General features: G+C 36.5%; 1 protein-coding gene across 10 annotated transcripts in view; it reads right to left on the reverse strand.

The window, feature by feature from the left end:
• Positions 1-1,969, reverse strand: part of LOC128554103 (probable inactive protein kinase DDB_G0270444) — a 42,443-nt gene extending 40,474 nt beyond the window's left edge. For all 10 annotated transcript variants that reach the window (XM_053535346.1, XM_053535339.1, XM_053535337.1 and 7 more), the window contains exons 1-2: positions 1,803-1,969; positions 632-804 (exon numbers count right to left, since the gene is read on the reverse strand). The gene's annotated coding sequence lies outside the window, so the exon portion shown is untranslated. The remainder of the gene's footprint in view (positions 1-631; positions 805-1,802) is intronic.
• Between the last annotated feature and the right edge of the window lie 17,414 nt (positions 1,970-19,383).

A 19,383-nucleotide genomic window follows, 5' to 3' on the forward strand; every position in this document is an offset into this window, starting at 1 on the left:
ATCAGAACACTTCTTAAACTTTGTTTATGGACTTCTGTGGCCGAGTGGTTAAGGTTGCTGACTTCTTAACAAATGTCTCTCACCGCTTTGGGTTCTAAACCTTGGTAGGGGTATATAATTCTTTCTTGTAAGGAAGTCATCCGGATGCCTTACGGAAGGTCAGGGGTTTTACCCAGGTGCCGCTCGTGCCTGAAACTATTCCAGGCGTAGCACTTAGGTTCTTTCTTAACAACGCAAAGTTGAATTGTCCTTATATCACTTATATTTGTGTCTGTGAAACGCTAGACACAGCAAAGAAAATTGTCTAGCACCCGTGAATACTATGGGGATGTATATAAAGTACAAAATGTTAAAAGTAGCAAGTGTTTGTGAAGACAATAAGAACGAATAAAAGGGATACAATACTAAAATCTTGAAACGCAACCAATATTTGGTGCCAGGCCCCTCTATAGTTAGTCACTACTCAATTTGATGGCCAGATGATTACTACTCAAGTGTAATCTGTGATATTCTTACATCCTGTACATTACGGTTTTTCGCTTGCAAGCTGACCAGTCGTGTTACGAAATCCTGTTCGTGCCACTTTTATTCTCGCCTCAGTAAAAAGCTACAATAATTATCGCAGTGTTACCTTGTCCAAAAACGCTGCGCAATCGGAAGGTCGAAGGTTCGAGCCCTGTCAGAGGCGGGACTTGTTACTGAAGAGAGACCTGTTGGTGAGCCACCAGCTAGTTAAATAATGGTTTCCAATGTATGTAGGTGTCTCATAAGCCAACCTGGCTGGCCCTTTCAGTAGGGGTGACACTATAATAAAACAAACACCTTATATACATGCGAGATTTAACAATCGTCGCGAGGTTTTTGAGTATATAATTATCGTCTTAATTTTCGCATCAGGAATTTGAAAATTCTGCACAATGCGCAATTTCGCAAAACCCTGCCTTGTCGATTTGTAGCACTGTCGCTAGGAATGAAACGTCTGGACAGATAGATCGATATAATTCTTCCTGGGTATTATGTATCAATACACCGAAATAAATTTCTTATGACAGTCTCTACCGATGCCATTTCCCTTTTTAATTGTGTAGCAGAAAATTTCATCCACGATGCTATAAGTAATAATCCCTAACATCGGGCGAGGTTTAACTGATTCTCACAGCTATGTATCATTATTTAAGCGGAATTTCCATTTCCCGATGCGAAAATTAAGAAAAACATGCGATAATTGAGACGGCAATTATAGTCCTTAAAAGTCGCGAGAGTGCTTAAATGTTGTATATAAACGATAAAAGGTAAGGGTAGATTTCTCGGAAGCACAGAGCACTACAACCACGGATAAATATATAAAGAGAAAATAAATAACATTACACGGTTACTTAATATTTCCCTTGTAATGTTGTTTTTTCTTTTCTTTATAATTTACTTGCTCCGGTACAGACTTTTATATTTATATATACTAAAACTAGAGCTTATCACGTCGAGAGTAATTATAAATATATATACACGTTTCTGTGTAAACAGTTGAGAAAAGGGTGATACCCTAAATACGTTCGACTCTCCATCAGTTGTATGTTAGGTGTATATTTATGTCGTCTTGTATGTAAGTCTTTCGTAAGAATTTATCTGAAGACTAGTATTTAAGCAAATTATGTCTCTAATTTCAAAAGAAACTTACGTTGTTAATGTTTTTTTTCACATATTTTCTGGAGAGCGGACAAATGTTCAAATGGAAAAGTTTTTGAAACTCAAACAAATAATATTAAGAAAAGAAAACTGATTGGTTTTATATAAAAAGAAATTACCTGTAAAATTATTTCATTCCATAAATTTGCTCTATCACAATTCTATCGGTAAGTAGTTAAGTTCGTCTTTTAGTATTAAATAAAGAAAATAAATAAAACTACAATTAAGTAAGATTTTAAAAATAATATCCCATTGAAAGAGAAGACACGCACTCTTCGACTTTCATTACAAGTCGTTTGCGGTTGTTACATTATATGTGTTTCGGGTTGCTTGGTGATTGACGTCATTTGTTCAGGTCTATTGCACTTGTGTTATTTTGAAAGAGACAAATGTGCACAATAAATGAAATTTGCAAAAGTTAAGTTTCTTTTACATACGTAATAGTTATTGTTCGAGGAATATGTATGCATGGCGTTTTTATGCCCCCGAAGGGAGGCATATAGTTTTTGAACCGTCTGTCCGTCCGTCGGTCTGTCGGTCTGTCCGCAATTTTCGTGTCCGGTCCATATCTTTGTCATCGATGGATGGATTTTCAAATAACTTGGCATGAATATGTACCACAGTAAGACGACGTGTCGCACGCAAGACCCAGGTCCGTAGCTCAAAGGTCAAGGTCACACTTAGACGTTAAATGTCATTTTTCATGATAGTGCATTCGTGTCCGGTCCATATCTTTGTCATCCATGGATGGATTTTCAACTAACTTGGCATGAATGTGTACCACAGTAAGACGACGTGTCGCACGCAAGACCCAGGTCCGTAGCTCAAAGGTCAAGGTCACACTTAGACGTTAAAGGTCATTTTTCATGATAGTGCATTCGTGTCCGGTCCATATCTTTGTCATCCATGGATGGATTTTCAAATAACTTGGCATGAATGTGTACCACAGTAAGACGACGTGTCGCGCGCAAGACCCAGGTCCGTAGCTCAAAGGTCAAGGTCACACTTAGACGTTAAAGGTCATATTTCATGATAGTGCATTGATGGGCGTGTCCGGTCCATATCTTTGTCATTCATACATGGATTTTAAAATTATTGTGCATGAATGTGTACCACAGTAAGACGACGTGTCGTGCGCAAGACCCAGGTCCGTAGGTCAAAGGTCCTAAACTCTAATATCGGCCATAACTATTCATTCAAAGTGCCATTGGGGGCATGTGTCATCCTATGGAGACAGCTCTTGTTAAACCTGTGAAGAAATTGTGAACACAGCGAGCGATTGAGCGATTTATTTAATAAACTATAATAATGTGGCAGTTGACCTCAATACAATCGACACTGTTTATTCTTCAATACAGGTAAATCCAATATTTGCTTTACAATGGATCTATGACGGATTATCTTTGAGCACCCCTGGACTTATTGGACTCAACTGCCACATTATCAAAGCTTATTAGTACAGTCCGTGTTTGATAACTGCAGAGTGACGTCACGTTTGTTTATGTTTTCTGGACTTATAAAACTAACAAAATAGGTAAAGCAGCTTACATAAACAATAATATTGGGTATATTTTATTGCATCATGTCTGTCAGTCCCGGTAGCTCATTGGTTAAGCATTGATGTTTGAAATGTCTGATTATGCTGGCCGTAGGTTCGAATCGAGATAGGTTATAGGTTTTTTTTGTTTGTTTTTTTCTTTCAGGGTAACCGCCATAATCATTCATTTTTCCTGGAAAATATTAATATATTTAGATAGAAATATTATCAAATTATTTTTTGTTTGAAGGTGACCAGTCATCAGCTCTGTGTAAACACATCGTATTATAAATAGTCATGAAAACACTCGGAAATTTCGTGCAGGTTACATTCCTTTGTGGTATATTGCCAGTATTAGTGTAGTCAACATGTCCGAGGCGTCCACGTCTGTTGTTGCAAAGAGAAACATTGTTCAGTATAAGAATGATGCTAAATGCATACTACAAAATATTCTAAAGCTTATTTCAAGCAAGATCATTTTTCCATATTTCAGTTCGTCATTGTATACCGTACTGCTGTATTACTGAATTTTGAATATTTTCAATTGTCTTTGAAAAAAAATGTAATTAAAACATAAATAAAAAACAAAGATTTAAAAAAAGTATAAATCACGGCGGGTTCGAACTAACGCGACAATGGAAAAACAAAATTCGCACATGTAAGGCTAACTCTCTACGGCCGGTACTAATCTTCGTCTTCAAAGTAAGCGTTCCAGTTAGTAATGTAATATAAAAGTGTGTACTTAGATAATGATAATTCTCGATTACCTTCCTGACTTGGACTCGTCCAAATAGTCACTCCGAAGTTATCAGACACGGACTGTATATCTATACGCACATGTAAATATGTCTGTAAGCATAAGGAAATGACATTTGCGTAGCATGAAAACCCGTGCACATTTGTTTTTCATTCAGAAAGTCATAGTCTCTCTCTGAGATCAGCAAACATAATCTGTCAGGATTTGACACGGATTGTATTACCTTTCTGATTTTTTAAAATTTTTTTTTTTTAGTTTACAACATAAATATCATTATCATATTATGATAAGAAATGCTTGACGTCTGTAACCCAGTAATTTGTCTGGCCCGCACTGCATGTGCCCATTACGTGACGCACAAATCGCGCAACTGGGTTATCTTATTTATTTTTGGGAAGATAATTTTAGTAGGTTGGGCACATCTACCTGGGGTATATCATTAGAATCGGAAGATATTTTATTCACCGATTGGTGTACACCGATCGGGGTAACGGGCGTATCATACCACTGTTTGTACTGATTATATAACAGCTAGGATGTACCGGAAATATCCATTTCATAAAATATAAATGTTTGCACTTTACTAGAGATACTGAAGCCTTTGTTTTTTCTGTTGTTCTTTCACATTGTAATGTTTCGAGGAATAGGTCTACACAACAAAATCCCTAATCGGTCAGTTCACATTTGTATTACTATTTTGTTAATATTGCATATATTTGCACGAAATTTCACACGCCGACATTTGAATTAGTGCTACAGCTAATTATTAATTTATTTTTGGCGACCTACGGCCAAAGTAACCGCATTAGGCGTTCTGACTAATACTGCATATTTTGCACGTGCAGGGCATGTGCACCAACATGCACGTGTTCGTTTACACTTTTGGCATTACTGAAGAAAATTCTACTAGAAAAACACATATCATGGCGAAATTGACACAAAAGCAACGCGATCGAGCTGTCGGAATGTTGCTAGCCGGGACACATTTACGACAAGTGTGTAATAATTTTTGCAATTTCAAAAGAATTCTGATATAATTTGTGTGTAGCTGTTACTTTGATGATTATTTCCATTTTTAACCTTATTTCCTTTTACAAGAACCTTCAGTTGTTGGTTATCTACCATCCGCGCTCTTTTGGCGAAATTTTACCAAAGTACAATTTATTGAAGTGACCGATTTTGAATTTTGTTGTATAATTCCAACAGCACGGGCGCGTTGCTTTTGTGTCAATTTCACGCTGATATGTGTTTTTCTAGTAGGACTTTCGTCAATAATGCCAAAAGTGTTCATTAACACGTGCATATTGGTGCACATGCCCTGCACGTGCAAAATATGCTATTTTGGTCAAAACGCCTAATGCGTTACTTTGGCAGTGAGTCGGTCAAAAATAAATCAATAATAAGCTGCAGTACCTATTCAGATGTCAGTATGTGAAATTTCGTGTAAATACATGCATTATTAACAAAATAGTAATACAATATAAACTGACCGATTAGGAATTTTGTTGAGTGTACATTGTGTTTACAGACCACTGAGTAAACCGTGCGAGCGTAGCGAGAGAGGTTTTTCAATTATCCTCATAGGTTTGTAAACACCATGCAGAGTTATTCGGAGAATGACAACTGCTTTTTAAAACGTTCGTTATATATACGTATGATTGTAAACAAAATTTAAATGAAAGATGGAACACACCTTAAATATTTTTGTCGATAATAAGGACATTATTTAAGACTGCATAAAACCAATCTACATCTGGTAAACATTCTCTCCCTGAAATCAGCAATTTGTGACTTTTCAGTTGTTAACTGGTTGATCTAACGAGCATTTTTTCAAATGGTTTAATAAAGGCAAATTTCTATAACATAATTATGGTACAACGTCAAAAATTGATAAAAATAATGGTTGATAAAATCGGCAAAGTTATATTTTTAAGCCTAAAGCTTTTGAATAGGATAATTTGCTGAAACGTATTTTGCAGACAAAATTTGTCTCGCTTAATGATTATAACATAATTTCAGATATCATAGATATATCTTATAAATATCGCTCCATGGGTTGTAGAAAAAAAAACACTATAGAAATCAAATGATTGCTACGAGTAGGCCTAATGTCAAGGTATGACTACTTACTTATGACAGCGGTGTCAAGCCATAAGATATAAAAGTATTTGAATGATATAAGTGTGCTTTTTTTATAATTGGTGACAAAATATTTTTAGTGGCATAATAGGTAACTAAATTACATGTTTCATATTTCAGAAGACCTTAAACAACATTCCTAAAGATTATAAATGTTATGATTGGTTTTAAATATCGTTGAGATATACCAACAATTACGGTATCTTTTTAAAATTTGTTTTAATTTACGGTAAATTGTCCACCAGATGCTTATGTATAAGCCTTGTAAATAGCTTTTGAAAATGACTTTTCAGGCTTTGAATACATTTCATTGTCCCTATGTTATTTCAATGTATTTTTTAACTTTCAAATAAATCCCAGGACCTGTTTAATAGTAAATATTTAAATTTTATTGCAAAGTCAGTTTTGAACACATGTCCATAAACTGGACGAAAATTTATATATAAGTGTATCTAAAACTCACTTTTGTGAAACAGCCGATAGTCTTATTTATCCGGTCGCTCGTGGACATGAGTTAATACGAATTGGCTCTATGGTATTGTAAGCAACAGAAGTAGGACAGATTATACATAGATCTCTTAATCGGTCTACAAGTTATTTCAGAACTAAGGAGCCGGTAGGTAAATATTGATTATACTTTTTCTATCACAATCACCTTTCGTTCGTGATGTGCATTTACAATGTCGTGCAGGTGATAAGTCAGTTCGTGATGTGCATTTCACATTTCGTGCAGTAGATAAAATAGTTCGTGATGTGCATTTATATGGCGTACAGTAGTTAAGTCAGTTTCACATTTCGTGATGTGCATCTACAATTTCGTGCAGTAGTTAAGTCATTTTGTGATATGCATTTCACATTTCGTGATGTGCATTTCACATTTCGTGCAGTAAATAAAATAGTTGGTGCTGTGCATTTTTATGTCGTTTAGTAGTTAAGTCAGTTTCACATTTCGTGATGTGCATTGACAATATCGTGCAGTAGTTAAGTCATTTCGTGATGTGCATTTCATATTTTGTAATGTGCATTTACAATGTCGTATAGTAGTTAAGTCATTTCGTGAGGTGCATTTCACATTTTGAGATGTGCATTTACAATGTCGATCAAGAGATACCCCAGTTCGTGATGTACATTTCATATTAGGTGATGTGCATTCCGCATTTCGTTCAGTAGATAATTCAGTTCGTTATAGGCATGTAACATCTCGTGATGTTCATTTACAATGTCATGCAGTAGTTAAGTCAGTTTCACATTTTGTTATGTGCATTTTTAATGTCGTGCAGTAGTTACGCCAGTTCGTGATGTACGTTTCACAATAAATGCATTTCACATTTTGTGCAGAAGATACTCGCAAGTGAGTTGGTGATGTGCATTTCACATTTCGTGATGTGCATTTCACATTTCTTGCAGTAGGATAAGACAGTTGGTGATGTGCATTTCACATTTCGTGATGTGCATTTCATATTCCGTTCAGTAGATAAGTCAGTTCGTGACGTGCATTTTATATTTGGTAATGTGCATTTCACATTTCGTGCAGTAGATAAGTCAGTTGGTAATGTGCATTTGAATTTCGTGGTGCGCATTTACTATGTCGTGCTGTAGCTGACTTGGCAGCATTTATTTGTCGTGCAGTAGTTAAGTCAGATTCACATTTCGTGAAAGTTAACATTCAGGCTTAAACTAGATTAGTATAATCTTTAGTTGGTTTTTTCAGTTAACAGCACAAATCTAAAAGACTGGATGATACACCAAATGTTTAGTTTAGCTAGATAAAGAGTCCCTAAGATTATAAGTTAAAGCGTTCAATATGGCCGCATATATCCTTTCCGCAGCTGTAACGTAATTAAACGTATTAGCGTCCATCGAATCAACATTTATTACACGAAATTCATTTTGGAAATATTTCTGAAATGTCTGGGTCTGCAGCTCTCAAATACGGAAATATCTTATATCCGAGGCATATACTGACACTTTTAGACAACATCAAAAAAGACCTTTTGAGCGATTTGACGAAGTTCCAAAAATCTCTATGTACACTTGTTCCGTTACGGAACCCTATGGGATTTGTGTTTGTCCCGAACTCAAATATGTTTCCGTAGATAAAAAGCTAACATGTCGTGCTAACTCAAGCCCAGGTAATTTCAGATCGTTAGAAAATGCTGAAATTTGACTCCCCATTAGCATAACACCCACAAAAAAAAAAAAATGAAGTCCACGCACATACATATTGACAGGGTGACCCCTGCGCGTGACCCCCGACTCTTGACGAATCCAAATACGACTTTTGTTTTCAAGTTTGGCATGTCTACTTTCATTTTCTTTAAATCCGGAAATAGCTGAAGGTCGAGTGACGTCATTTTCTGTGTTGTCAAACACATGCATATGTTGTGTAAAAAATGTGCGGGTACACTACAAAACCTATATGTAAAAGAAGCACACATACATGTAGGTATATAGTCACCCTTGTGAACCAAGGGGGTGACAAATGGTCATCCCAGAGTGTCACCCAAGAGTCTGTCAAATGGGGGTCACTCTAGAGGTCACAGTTTTAGCCCAATCTTAATGAAACTTGGTCAGAATGTTACCCTCAATAAAATCTTGGACGAGTTCGATATTGGGTCATGGTGAGATTGTATAAAAATGTGCCCGCTGTCCTAAGTATATGAATATAATGTGTATGTCGTAATAACCGGAATCTGTTGACTTCAGTTCTACAAAATGTTTTGAATTGTTACAAGCAATAAAAGGATCCGAAGGCTGTATGTTATCAATTTGCTATTTTTTTGCAATTTTCGAAATGACGCTATATCAACAAAAAATATGACTTGATTATTAATAACCTACGCCAGCTATGCGAACGATTTCTGCAGAATACTGTCTCATTGACGAGGAACCTAACATTGTCATCTCACCATTGTGACTATCTCCTTTAAAGAACATTCTAATATGCTTGTATCTGTTAAAACACGTTTACGCTAGAATAGCGTCGCGTGAACGTGCGGGGACGTCAAGATTTTGTTGCGACCAAGAAAGAGCGCTACTATATTTTATCTACTGTTTTAGATTAAAGGCATATTATAATTGAAATAATTTATAGCAAGTCCGTGTTTTAACACTATTTATACACTCGGGCGATAATACGTCGTACAAATAATTTCACTAAGGCTGCGCCCTCGTGATATTATTACGCCCGATGTATAACCGCCCATCGTGCATAAATAGTGTTATAACACTCTTTTGCTATATATTATTTCTTAAATCACAATCAGTGCTACAGCCAAATATCAATAAATGCATTTAAAATATGTTCTCTTGTGTGAAAAATGTGCACTAATTTTCATGTTGTAAGAAGATGACTTGTCCGCTATTATTCAACATCAGTTGTATTCCGGATCCGTTTACATTTTAACTCGTAAATTTATAAATCTGCACGCTTGGCGGCAAAAATAACAAGAAGTCCGTGTATATATTCGCCATGCCCTCGAAGCAGATTGCTAGATGAAATCGATAAAAAATATTGCTGTATAATGTATTTCTGTATGAAAGGTAGATATACTTCATAAGTGGCTACATGCTCTCTCTCTCTCTCTCTCTCTCTCTCTCATATTGTCGATTCATCTCTCGAGTGTTATAGACAAAGGAAGCACGTGGACTTGCTAGTTAAGGTGAAAAAGAGTTCTAAAAGACTGATGGGTCTAACATCAGCTAAAATGAGAAGGCTAAAAGAATATTAGTATGGTAAATATGATTAAAAAGAACAAGCATTAAAAGATTAAAAACACAGCTCTCTGGTGTAGAACATATACAGTATGGTTGCTACAGCCACCTCGAAAGCTTCAAGGTAAGGGGTGGTCAAGGTTATTCCACAGTACAACTGAAAATTTGTGGTCAGGTTATTCCACAAGGTCAAGGTTATTCCACAGTATAGCTTGAGTACAAGATGGTATATGTGTATTCTAGCTGTAAACGGACAAGTGTTTTGTATGCTAATGTTTTGACGTTTTCGTTGGTTGTTGTGGTGTTTCCTTTTATGATTATGTAATTAAGCGTTTTATTAGCATTTGAAGATATTTTCGTGATATGTGTATTCCATTTTAGATCTGTCACACTAAAATATTTTGCCCTGGCAAGTAACTCTACAATATGGCCATGAAGTATATATTTGGTTTTGATGACAGCTTTGATTTTGTGACATGTAGGGCCTAATTCAGAAGGATTAAACTCCACGTCACACTCGTATTCCCATTGTTCTAGCTTGTTAAGATTTTCCTTGAGGATTTTATTTTTGTCGAGAGAATTGATATCATAATAAGACTACATTATCGTCGGCAAAGAGTCGGACTTGAGACTTTATTGAAAATGGGAGATCGCAAATATAAAATAGAAAATACTGAGGTCCAAGGATGGAACCTTGTGGAAACCCAGGTTTCATTGGTACTACTTTGGAATGTCGCCCTAAAAAACTACAAATTGACTTTCTGACAAGTAGAAATGCATAATACCACTTGAAGACTTGTGGACAGATACCATAATCTGGAAGTTTTGGAAGCAGCCTTATCAAAAGCTTTATTGATGTCGAGCAGAATTAAGTCAGTTTGTTAACGATCGGAAATGTTGTTAATCAGCTCATCTATTAACTCAATTAGTTGAGTGTCACAATATCTCCTTCAGGAAAGCCATGTTAGAGGTCATAAAGAATGTTACGTTTAGAAAGGTCGGCAGAGACATTTGAGGCAAAGATGTGTTCTAATGGATATAACAGATAATTTGCCGGATCACGTGGGTCCGCCTTCTTGAATAGCGGGCAAACAAAATCTGGTCTCCATTCTGTGGGAACAGTGCCTGAGGAGATAGATCATTGGAAGATTACCACTAGAACATCAACAATTTCATCATTAATTTCTTGAGGACAACTGGACAAAAATGGTCTGGTCCTGCAGCTTTGTCTGGTTTTAGGTTAGCTAGCAATTTGAGAACATCCATTTTATCAATGGAAATTTCAGATATTATGGGGACAATGTTTAGAATGCTATAGAATTTTAAGTTTTTGAAGTCAATTTTTTTTCAGAGAAAGTGATGATTTGTTGGTAAATAAGGACTGATAATTATAATTTTGAAATGTAATAGATTAGTACAGCGTTTCTGGTCTTATAAACCAGTGAAACGTCAGAAAGGTTTTTCAATAACCCTGCATAGTGCTGGTAAGTATAAATTTACCGACTATCACCATAACTGAGGGGTTACATTTACATGCTCTTCACCAGTGTGGATTTTAAGTCCAGCTGTGGTGTAGAAATCTTTCACTTGAAGAATTCATCCTGGTACATGGAAGGTTGGTGGTTCTACCCAGGTGTCTAATTAGATAATACCCGCAGGCACACCTTATGTATTCCTCCAACAACATCAGATGTTTGAAAAATACCAGTGAATGTATCTCCATTCACAATACAATGAAAAAGAAAATTTCCAATGTAATGTCACTGAATATTCACGAATAACCACAAAATTAGGTCCATGTCTATGTCAAGAGACAAGAAAAAAAATTGTACAGCAATAGACCAAATCAGTTATTACCATTTCTGGAGTTCAATCATGAAGTCTTGGAAAAATTGTAATCATAGTTCTTGTACAATCCTAGTTAAGGTGTCTTGTGTTATGGTTCTGGCTGTGTAGGCAAAAAGCGACATGTACTCCAGTTCGTTTTATAATCTAATCCATTGATCTGTCTTAGCAATACAGAGTTAATATGTAGTATAAATGCATGTAATAGGTTAGGTAGTTTTAGTTACCACGCCACGATAAATTAGTGGCTTACTACCGTTTGCGAAACCAGTCAAGCTTTGGTCAACCGTAGTTCCGTTGCATATAATGGCGGAACGCAATGCCTTGAATTTATATCTGTCCTCAGACCAACATTTTAAGATTCTTTAAAAAGCGAATTTCGACATATAGTTGATATTTTTATACTCAGAGAGTGCTACTTCAGAGATTTAAAGCAGCAAAATTTGGGTACCAGCTCATTTACGAAAAAACTACCATCAGTGCAACTAGGTGCCTGTGACCTCGTCGTATAAAAATTAAGCTCTTACGTTGGTTTGAGGGTATTCTAATGAGGAAATGGTTGCTGGGACACGAAAGTGCAGATAAGTTTATATAATTTATTAGTTTCAACTGTCCGTCCGTTAGTTCGTTAGTTAGTTCGTTCGTTCGTCACAATGTTAACTTTTTGCATGAAGGTACTTTACTCGCGAACTACTGCACCCAGGACCTTTAAACTTCACTTGCTGAAAGTACATATTGAGTACACCACCCCTACTGACTTTGGGGTCACCAGGTCAAAGGTCAAGGTCACAGGGGCCAACGTTAACTTTTTGCATGAAGGCACTTTACTCGCGAACCACTGTACCCAGGACTTCAAACTTCACCTGCTGATAGTACTTACTGAATACACCATCCCTACTGACTTTGGGATCACCAGGTCAAAGGTCAAGGTCACAGGGGCCTACGTTAACTTTTTGCATGAAGGCACTTTACTCGCGAACCACTGTACCCAGGGCCTTCAAACTTCACGTGCTGATAGTACTTATTGAGTACACCACCCCTACTGACTTTGGGGTCACCAGGTTAAAGGTCAAGGTCACAGGGGCAAATGTTAACTTTTTGCATGAAGGCACTTTACTCGCGAACCACTGCACCCAGGACCTTCAAAATTCACATGCTGATAGTACTTACTGAGTACACTACCTCTACTGACTTTGGGGCCAGCAGGTCAAATGTCACGGTCACAGGGGCCAACGTTAACTTTTTGCCTGAAGGCACTTTACTCACGAACCACTTCACCCAGGACCTTCAAACTTCACATGCTGATAGCACTTATTGAGTACACCACACCTACTGACTTTGGGGTCACCAGGTCAAAGGTTAAGGTCACCAGGGCAATGGTCAAGGTGCTGCTGGAGCATTTGTCACCATTAGTGACAGCTCTTGTTTGCCTTTGTCATGCATTTTAAGGTATATTTTGAACAAGAAAAATCTTTGGTTATTCAGCAATTGCATCACTATTCATTCAAAACCTCCAGCTCTGCGTACATGTATGATTATTAACAACTGAACAATTATCATGTAACAAAAGCATAATTTACTGAGATTGGAGTGGCAAAACAAATCGATATCAAAGGGGGGAATTAAGGGGGACTTCTCCTTGTTAAGTTTCATTCGTTGTTTATCCGTCTTTGAGATAGTAATTGGGGAGTTCAGTGAGTCTAGTTTATTATAGTTACATTATATACATTTATTTTGCTTGGAGCTAGGAAGTACAGCAGTTGATAGAGCAAGGGAGGTAATCTAACCATTTGGGATTGCAGTAATTTTTTCATTTCTTGATCAAAATTGATGTGATAAGTCGCAAAAAGCTTTTGTTAATATACTGGTTGGCGACCCAGAATTTCGGACGACCCAGAAAATCGAACAATCGCGTAAACGCTTATTTTGGCGTAATGTTTGATCATTTCTTGACAAATACATAGACGTTTGCATTATGTGCAACATCATCTGCAACAATTGCAAATCAGTAAGTTAAACTTTCAAAAATGGAATATTTACATTTGTTCACGAAATGTTGTGACAGCTCTCACAGGGGGAAGCTGTGTGTGCTTTCAGTGTGCATGCGCATACATGTTTTGATGCCCCAACATTATTCAAGGGGAACACATCTACAATCTGCTAAATGCCGACGAGAAAATTGCGTGTTATAAAACAAGTATCAATGTTTTCCCATTAATACCACGAGTTAAATGCGTTTAAACCAAATTGTTTTACCTAAAATTTTGTGTTGTATGTAGGCCAGCTGGATTTTTCAAACTCTCAGCGGCATGAAACATTTACAGTTGAATGTAAACAAGGTTAACAATACTTAAAATGTCTTTTTACCATTAAAACCGACCTAAACGTGATTCTGCCAAACAGAAGTGATGATAATTAGTATTTTCCTACTGTCCGATTTCTGGGTCCTGCAACACGCTGAAAACGTTAAATTTATGTACCCTCTATCGGGCCTCAGTGACGTGTTCAGTTTATTTTTATATACAAACAAATTTGTGTTTAGCGACACCGAAGAACTGAACTTGATTCAGGTATCATTTCATGAATCTTGAATTAAAAATTAAAATATGACAGATGAAAAGGTTGTGAAATTGTCCGAATCTGGGTCGGCAACCAGTAGATATAATCTCTATCAAAATCATTGAAATTGTCTTGAAAATAAATTTTCTGTTGATATCGATAGATTAAAAGAGTGTGTAATCATCGTTGTGTTATCTATGTGGTTTCAGTTTCACAGCATTTTATACAGTGGTGGCATGTTTCGTAAATGATGATGATGATATGTTGATAATATGGTTCTACCTAGGTACCCGCTCGTGATGAAATCATAATCACCATCATTATATCATCATGATATCAGCATCATCATTACCATCATAATAACAATATAATTTGTTCATTTATTTTGTTGGGTTTAACGTCGCACTGACACAATTGTAGGTTCCAGCCTTGATGGTGGAGTAAAACCCCAGAAAAAGAGATAGATATTCTGCTCGTACATTCATATTTCACTTCGTGCCTTAACTAGATTTCATCCATTTTATAGTTTCTAGCCACTGGAAAACATATTTTGATATTTTTCACTGCGAAAATACTTCGCTGTTCTGTTCCAATATTTTACTGAAAAAAATGTAATTAAACTGTTATTTATAAATTGATTGAAGGTGACGAAAATTGTTCGATGAAATCTTATAAGTTGTTGTCTTAAAAGATTTGTATCTTTTCTGTTAGAGAGTGTGTAAACCTATACAATTTTGAAAGGCCTTTCCAAACTCAAAACAAATGAAAGGCAAACGATCAAAGTGTCTTTGACTGCAACACGATATAGATCACTAAATGTAACGTTATGACGTTAAATCATAATTATTTAAAAACGGCATAATGCAAGGGTACAACCCTCTTGAGCAAAACCTTAAATACCTGTTTCATACCTAAGAAACTGTATTACCTTTTTATGTAGCTATAGGGTATAATACGAAACACCGATGGTGACATTCCAATTTCAAGAATTCACGATTTCTGAGTATGAATTCGTGAAGTAGAAATCATGAAGTATTTAAATGAAATCGAGAATTCTCGAAGTGGTATTCGTGAAATCATGAAATCGTGAATAATTGAATTCTGGATAATCGGATGTCATGAATTCTTGAAATTGAAATGTCACCACCGGTCTTTCGTAGTATAAGCCTATGTCACTGCTCGTATAAAAACTTTCAATTGTTTTGAAGACAGATTATCACAATTCTGTGACACTCTCAACTCAAGCTTGGGTTAGGGTTTAAACTTTTGAGTGTACGTGGATAGGCCTGTACGACCGGTTTAAATTTTTATGATTGGTAATACATGTCATCTCATTGAGTGACCTAAACAGTATATCCTTTGCAGCCATAGGCACCGTGACTAGAATTTGTTTGGACACATTAAAGATTTATTTAAAAAAAAAAAGGTATAAATTTACATACGTTCTAGCAATTCTAACAAACCGTTAAAGATATAATCCAAAAACATTTCATTGATAGAAGTCGTTATTTTAAAAAGAAAGCATTTTTCTTGCTATTTCTGGTGTGAGCAGCTTTACCAGATAAACTTATCTTTTTATAAGATATATATCTAATGCAACTTTGATAATTCGACTAGCAGTGAAAATAAATCTGTGGTAAATATCATATATAATAGGCATAGAAAATATAGATCAATATAATTGCACCTTTACTAATCCTACCTGTTCTGTATTACAAAAGTGCTTCTATTGTGACATTTTGATACAAGCAAAACTGTATTATCTGCACTATAAAATACTTCATGGTATTTCAATTTATAATCGGCTTGTTAAAAGTTAATTTTGTACTATAAGTAAGCTGACAAAATCAAGCAGGTTTTAAAAGGGTACATCAAACACATAGGAATAAATCGTAAAAGTTTTTGTTGTGCAAAAAATGGTATGATATCGTGTCTTTACCATTTTCATTTCCCACTCAATTGTGTAATTGCAAAGGGAAGTAAACTAATAAATATCTCTGCTTATAAATACTGGCCTTAGGCAAGTGTTGTCATTCTTTGTTGATCATAATTTTAAATTAAATATTAAAACTTCTGTTACTGATATTAACAAAACCGTATTAAATTTCACATTATTTTGTAAAATCATTGTTGGTTATTAAATCAATTTCTAGATTGTATTTAATGTATTTCTGTCGTTGAAAATTTTAGGGTCTATCGCTACATATAAACGTGAACACACATTTTTGAGGCACTAATCAAAGGCAACCCTTTTTAATTTTAAAACAATATGCACACACATTGATAGCATAAATCAATTAATTGTGCATAAATACAGTTCACCAAGTGTTCAACAACACATGAATAAAACATATCAAATTTTCTAATGTCTTCTACTACACAATTTTAAAATCGAACTTCCGGGGTTGTGGTGGGGTTCGGGTTAGGAAGTGCTACTGTCTCATATTACCTACTCGAGTTCTTGATATATAGATGATTTAGCTAGAGTCTTGCAAGAGTAGAAGAGACGCATGACAAAAAGGGTGGGAGAGGGGAAGGGATATAGCTATTATCGAAGGATAGAACTCTAAAATTCTCATTATTCCTCTTAACACTAGTCCTGCCTACAATGATTCGTATCGACAGCAGACTAAATATTGTGTAAAGGACACTAAAAGGTAAAATTGAAATGGAAGTACTCAAAGTCAATGCGTGGAATTATCCAATGCCTGATCTAAACATTGCAAGTAAGACGGACGACAAAAGGTATGATTCCTACAAAACGTATTTCTTATCTTATCAAGTACAAAATATCGAAATATGAGTAAGAAATCGCCAAAAAATGTGAACTTTTTGAAACTAAAATATATTTGAAATAAAGGTCAAACCTAGAGTAAAATATCCAAAAGGAGGGGTCCTCATAATTCCAGTTGTATATTTATGACCATATAGGAACTTAAGTCTTTTAGGTCGAACAGATGGCACTTACGTCAAATATAAAAAAATACACTTATGACCAGTAGATTTTTAAAACATATATGAAGCACCCTTGAAAGCATAGAACGCAACCAAGCAAACTAATTATAGCTGATGTGGTCTAACTTTGTCTGTTCATGAGAGGTATTGAAATGTGCAGAATCCCTTACACACCTATCACCGACTTAAGCGGGGTTCTATTTAAAGTTTGATTAAATGGAAAAACATTTTGACAATTTTGTCCCCCTGAGTTGTAATTATAACCAATATGATTAGTGTTCTTTGTTGGTCATATTTTCACAAACCGCTTTGTTAAGTTTAAGTAACATGAACATTCTATTTGAAGTCAAGAAAAAATTCTTTGACTGATTTCTAAAATGTTTTTGACAAATACTAATTAGAACTTGTATGTGATCTGAATTTTTGAAGTCTGCGAAAAGCCATTAGTTCCTTTTGTTTGCTCGTTGATAATCTTTCAGTGTTATAATACAAATTATTTTGAACAAAATATAGATTACTTTATTTTTCAAGAAAAACTGTTACAGCGCTGCCTACGTCGTTCCTACGCCGTTGACATGCGATTCGGAACACCTCTAAACAGTAACTATGCATTCGGATACATTTCCTTTAACCTTGCCCGAGGTTGGTTCCAATCAAGCAAGCCGTATATGTCCATTTAGTTCGATTAAGCCAGGGCAAAACTCTTTTGCGGGTAACGGTATTCAAGCCTGAAAACCTAATGCAAATCCCTCATTCTGCTTTCAACCGATACACAACTACATTAATTGTTATATACAGTGTTCAGGAACGATATAAACTTTAGAGAACATGCCACGTGGTTGAGGAGTACGGTGAAGGGCTAATGTAGGCTTACGCCAACAGGGACCTGCTAGGAGGGCTGCTGCAGCCCGTCAGCCTAACCAGGACGCTGCCGTAGATGCCGCAACTCTAGCGAACGAAGAAACCGCCGCCGCCAGACAGTCGAAAGGGTGTCAGACCCGCCGCCCATGGGACCCACCGAAAACCCTCGGGGTCAGAAGCGGACACCAGACGAACTTACTGGGCCAGGAGACGACATCTTGCTGCAGCCTGACGCTAGTATGTCAAATTTTATTGATTTTGCTGATGTAATTAGGGAATCTGGGTTATTATCTCCTGAAACCTACCAATCCAGGCCGGATTCCGATGTTTTGAAACCAGGTCGCGGCGTAAGGAGCCCAGGAGGTCATACTGCTAACTTTCCCAAGTCGTTATTCCAGCCCGCTTCCAATGATTTATTAAGCCCACCAGACATGCGTTTGTCGGGAGATGACCTTGCAGCGCATGTTCCCTCTTCGATTAAGCAGCAGATTTGTAAAGGGGAATATGTTAACTTAGCTCTTATTTTAAAAGGGGCGGTAGAGTTAGCTGAGTTTTGTAGCGGCAATGTTCTCAGGTTAGTAGGTCTAGACGGCCATACTGAGTCTTCTAAAAATGAGTATAAGGAGAAAATAAGCTCTGTAGAAAAATGGACAGATGCTTTTATAATTTACGCATCACTTTACCTGTCTACTCATTCTGACAAAGTTTATGAACTCTTGCATTATATGTACACAATAAGGGACTGTGCAACTCGTCAGAGGGGAGGGGATAGGGGTTACGCATGGAGGACCTGTGACGAACAGTTCCGTCAAGCAATATCGCCTGGTGGCGTTGCATGCAGGTGCGGACATTTCCAGGCCTTAACATCGTTCAGTTATAAGTGTAATGATTTTAATCAAGCTAGCTGTAGATGGCCAAACTGCAAATTTGTTCATAGTTTTAAAATATGTGGCCATACACACCCAGCTGTGACCTGTCCGAGAAATCCATTTCGAGCCCGCCATTACTACCGACCATTCAGTGGTCAGGGCCAGATTCAACCAGATAAATAAATCTCTCACGGAGCCATGTAATCTCGATGTGTCTAATTTATCCTTTTCACCAGTTGACGTCTTAGTTTTAGAAAACTATCTGCGGTCCTACGATGAACACGAGGCAGCATTTCTGTTGAAAGGTTTTAAAATTGTTTCCTTTACAGTATAATAGGCCCCGTAAAGCTAGAGATTCGCCAAGTCTGAAGTCTACAAAACTGAACACTGATATCATTCAAAAACAAATAAACACTGAAATTGTAGCGGGTAGAGTTGCGGGACCTTTTAAGGATCCACCTTTT

The sequence above is a fragment of the Mercenaria mercenaria genome, unplaced genomic scaffold, assembly GCF_021730395.1.
Source record: "Mercenaria mercenaria strain notata unplaced genomic scaffold, MADL_Memer_1 contig_4719, whole genome shotgun sequence".
NCBI classification, from domain to species: Eukaryota; Metazoa; Mollusca; class Bivalvia; order Venerida; family Veneridae; genus Mercenaria; species Mercenaria mercenaria.